The sequence below is a fragment of the Theropithecus gelada genome, chromosome 5 (assembly GCF_003255815.1).
Source record: "Theropithecus gelada isolate Dixy chromosome 5, Tgel_1.0, whole genome shotgun sequence".
In the NCBI taxonomy this organism is placed as follows: Eukaryota; Metazoa; Chordata; class Mammalia; order Primates; family Cercopithecidae; genus Theropithecus; species Theropithecus gelada.
The window spans coordinates 144,019,149-144,024,277 of record NC_037672.1 but is presented as its reverse complement, the minus strand read 5'-3'; the positions used below and the strand labels follow the sequence as shown (position 1 = coordinate 144,024,277).

The 5,129-nt window shown below is 39.0% G+C and overlaps 1 pseudogene; it reads right to left on the bottom strand.

Annotated features, from left to right (window-relative positions):
- Positions 1-1,143: 1,143 nt before the first annotated feature.
- On the bottom strand, positions 1,144-1,964 carry LOC112624570 (annotated as a pseudogene).
- Between the last annotated feature and the right edge of the window lie 3,165 nt (positions 1,965-5,129).

The window sequence follows — 5,129 nt, the reverse complement described above, 5'->3', positions numbered from 1 at the left end:
TGCTTATTTGATCTATAATCTCTTCATAAAACATATAAACTGGTTCTTGCCTTAAATCCAAATTGCACTCATCATCCAAATTAAGCATAGATATATAGACATAGATTTATAGCAAGAACAGAAATGGTTACTTAAAGGAAATCAACGTTAAACATTAAACTCAACAGGCCATATTAAACCCACATTAAATCCACCTGAGCTGCACTCGCCTCTTGACAGGGTAATTGTAAGGGGAACTAGTGAGGCTGAAGGGTGAAGTGATTGCACAGATGGTGAGAGGGTGGAAGACAGGTGTTTGAATAGACACAACCTTCTCACTAGGTCTGTCCAACTCAATGATTCTCAATATATTTTTCTTGCCCCACAAGTTCCATTTTTATTCACAGTGGTTTTGCAGATGGTGACTGAGTAAACAGATACAAATGACAGTAAAGTGTGTTTAAATATTAAACATGACATTGACATGGGCTGATCTAGCCTTTGGAAAGATAATTGTGTACAAGCTGTCCTTTTGTGATGACAGGCCCTAAGTGTTTAATGCCACCAGTGGCCATGAATCCTAAAAGCTACAAGCAGGTTTCGCTGCCAGGAGAGAATCATCAAATCATAAGACTTATATGTGATCCCTTACATTAGAGTGAACAGTGCATCGTCTTTCCTAGTCCCTATCACCATAGAAGAGAATGAGCATGTGTAATAGGTCAGCTTATGTCAATATATTTACAATAACATACAGGAATATAGGAAGACAACAGGAAGCTACATTATGCTGAATCTGGCCCTGCCAGAGACCACTCCAAACAGCATTTAGTCAAAAGTCCTTGAGATAGCCATCCTGGAATGTTAGAAGCTAGTCACTGTACTAAGTAAGAAGTACAGATTTTGGACTCCATTGTTTCAGAATAAAGCAAAAGCGACAGGTGACTTGTCTGAAGAGGACTGCCATTGCATTCTAAATTCCATTAGGAAAGGATAATATGAGCCTTGCTGTGGAGAAAGTGAGTTAAGTTGGTAGAGAAACAAAGATCCTAATTGTATTCTTTCTTTTATACACAGCGCTAGTAATGCCACTCTTTGATCCTAAGCACATTCTGACCTTCAGCAAGATTCCATCTTAACAGAAAAGGACCACAAATTCTCACCCTACAGCAGCCAGATTAAAAGACTGTGGACACTGAGCATCACATTACTTTCATGGGGGACAAAGGCAAATGCTGTTTTGCACACGACACTCACAGGCTCACTGTCTCCATCCCTCTCATCAGTGCTTCGGCACTGAGCCTGGTCAGAATGGTAACACGTGGGAGAAGCAAAAGGGCTTCTCTCTCTTGTCTCTGCAAATACATGCATAGGAAGCGTTGCGTGTGTTCTACCTAAGCAGGCTCCTTGGGACGGTAAACAAGTCTAGGATGTTGGAAATTAGAATTTTACTTATTCATACAATATATTGAGTGCTTGTCGGCTGATAGGACCCATGACAGGTGCTGGAAACAGAGGGATGTGCAAGATGGATGTGGCCTCTGTCTTTATAGGACTTACAGCCAACTGGGGGTCATAGCACACAAACAATTACACAAGTAAGTATTAAAGTATAATTATGTGAATGGATGTATATAGAAGAAGTAAAATTTATGGAGAGCACAAATCACATAGTGGCATGGCCTAGGCTGGGTGTCAGGAAATCTTGTCTGAGGAAAACTGTTTATGCTGAGACAGAAAGCACGAATATTGGTTAGCCAGATGAAGAATAGGGAAGAGTGTTTTAGTTTTGGGGCAAAACAAACATGAAGTCCCTGGGATGGGAAAGCATTTGCACATGTAAGGAGAAAAATGAAGATCAGCACAGTTGAACATAAAGATGACATTTGCAAGGGCAAGATGGTGTAATTCCTTGTGGTAATGTATCCCTTGTGCAATGGGAAACTGTTGAAAAGTCTACATAGAGATAGTGTGGTGTTATTTTTAAAAGTTCACTTTGGACGTCATGAAAACGAGAGAGATCAAAGGTGGAGGTGGGAAAAGGGGCTAAGAGACTACTGTAACAATGCAAGTGAAGAGATGTTGATGACTTGAACTAGGCTGGGTGATGTGAATGGAGAGAGACATATGCACATATGTTAATTGCCTTTTCCTGAAGCCCTACCTGGGCCTTGTCCTTTTTCACAGCTAATTAGGCCAAAGCATTTAAATCATATCTTACTTTCTGGGAAAGAATTGCTTCCATTTCTGTAAATGGACACAGCAGTACTTGTATTGTCAAGAATAATGCTTAGTTCAGCCAGTCACCATCAGGAAGATCCTAACAATGTAAGGCTAATTCGTGTACTGGATGATACTGGATTAAAAGTGAAGCTATAGTACTTCTACCCCTTGATAAGCTGTCCTCTATACAGGGTACATTGAGATAGCTGGTTGCAAGTAATTAATATGATTACAACTGTAATTTAATATGATTAAGTGAGGCACCAAGGTGTACCATAAATAATTTAAACTGTCAGAATTGTAAATGAACAATCTGCATTTTATTTAGACCACCAATCTTTCCTTACCCGGGTAACTGACAATGGCTACTCTATGTCTTAATCCATTTGTTTCCTGTCTCTTTATCCTTGCCCACTCTTGTCTGTTGGGCTTTCTGTTGTCCAGTGGAATCCTCTGTGTCTCACCACTTTTCTGTCATGCCAGTTCCCCTGCTCTCTGCTTTTGCCTTGTATTTCCTCCCCTTTTCCTGTTTACTTGGGTAGCTCTCTCTTTTTCTCTCCTATTTTATTTGACCTGTCACTTCCCTTCTGCTGCCACACACTACACTGATTTCTTGCCCTCTCCTTCAGTTAGTTCTTTGCTTTTTTTTCTGTTCTGCTCTCACTGAAGGTTTCTCTTAGGAAAATCTTCTACTTTTCATAGGACAGAGGGAAGTTCAATCCCCAACTCAGTAATGAAGCCTGTGTCTCTACTAAAGTCAGGAGAAGAAGCTGATTGGATGAGCCAGAGAGCTCTTGCCCTACTTCTGGGAAACAAAAACATGTGCTATTACAAGGGATTTATCAAGGTTCTATCAGCACCAGATCTTTTTTTCCAAGACGTGAGCTTTGAGACCAAGTTCTACCCCTAAAGCTTACTCTAGTAACAAACGTAGACATTTGTTACTAGACAGAGGTAAACAGCATGTATTGTATATACTAATATCATCACACACACATCAAATGGTGAAACAATGACACAGTCACATCAGATCAGTGGTCATCAAATTTTAGAACTGGAAGAAACATTAGACAAATTTGAATAGCATGTTAATTGGAAAGAGTAATTAGGCATCACCTACTAAGAGAAGACCTTATGGCAATGAAATTGAGGACCGGTTCACTTTCATGAGATGAAGAGAAAGGAATAACTTGAAGGAAATGGAGAATGGCTTAGCCATCCATGAGGCCTGTGGGAAGAAGATACCAGGGGCAAAGGCCATCAGCATGAGGCACAACAAAGAATACAAGTGACGCCCACTTTGTATCTAGGCATATGGGAGTGCTGGACCAAGTGTGTGCAGCTGTGACATCAAACACTATGTTCACCCACTCATGAACTTTAGCAGCCAAATCCCAAAAGTCATGGAAAAAGGATGATGAGGACTTGAAGTCATTTATGCATTCATTCATTCATTGAATAAATAATTCTTAAGCCCTTACTATGTGCTAAGCCCTCTTCTTGCAATGAGAATATAGTAGTAAACAAAACAAAGTCTTTGTTGTTAAGAAGGTTACTTTCTTGTGTAGGAGACAGATAATAAACCCCAAACAAATAAATGTACTACGACTACTACTAATAATGATTGACATTTACATCATGCTTACAATTGGCTAAAGATTCTTCTCATTGTTTTACATGTATCAACTCCCTTGATACAACCCTCTTTTAAGGTAGGTATCATTATAATTCCCATTTTACAGATGAGGCACAAACAAGTGAAGTGCCTTGCTTAAGGTCACATGACCCTAAGTGACAGAGTTATATAATGTCAGTGATAAATATCATGAAGAAAAATAAAGGTCAAGACATGCTGTCTACAGATCTAGCCAATGGAAGTAGTATCATTTAGAGTAACAACAGAATCTTTGGAATCTGAAATCTTGGATCAGTGTGCTACATCCAAGCTCTCTGATGTTAAATAAATTACTTCATTTATTTTGGGCCTCAGATTACTCATCTGTAAAATGGGGATTAAAAACCTAGTTAATGAGTTTTCTGAAAGCATAAAATAAGATTAAATTATATAATAATTGTAAAGATTGAGCACAGTCCTGAGGAACATCATATGTCTATTTTATATGTATGTGTTGTATATATTTTATATATTTATATACGTGTGTGTCAAAATTAAACAACAGGGCTTGAAGCTCAGCAACAGCAAAAAAAATATGAGAAGATGAATTACCTGTCGCTGCATGTTTCTGGGACAAGATTTAGTAACTCAGAGGACTAAGAAGGAATACAAGAGATTCAGATCTCTCTCCAAGTGAAATGGACTCTTTCAAGAAATGATCATTTTCAGCAGATATGCAAAGTCAGAGGCTCCCTGAGGAACTCAGACTCACTAGGAAAGAGCAATGGAGCAGTTGGAGAGAAGCTGAGTTCTAGGGATTAGCAGGACTTTACATAACCCATAACCACAGGGGAAGCCCTAAAGTTGCGACGCATCACACAGCCCCTGTTGGTCATAGAACTCAGAGCTGAAAGTGAAAAGCTGGACCAGCCTGAAGCCTTGTTCTTGAAAGACATTTCACCTGGCAATGTATAGGTGGCTCCTTGTACAGATCTAAAAGAAGAGAACATGGCCTGAAGCAATGACGTCTGATTTCATTAGAAAACTTATACAACCTCTTAATGCTCCCTTTTCCAGACTCACTCTGTTCAGCAGGAATCTAGATGGTATTTCCCATTATTGTAAAATGAAAAAGAAAAGTTATTTGTCACTAACGTGTTCCTCAGTTTTTTTCTCCTTCCTATAATCATGTTCTTTGCTTATCAAACATTTATGCTTCATTATTAATATTCTGAGATACGGCTAAGTTCATTCAAAGGATAGCTCTGAGACACATGTTATTTTTGGTTGGTTGGTTGGTTGGTATATTAGA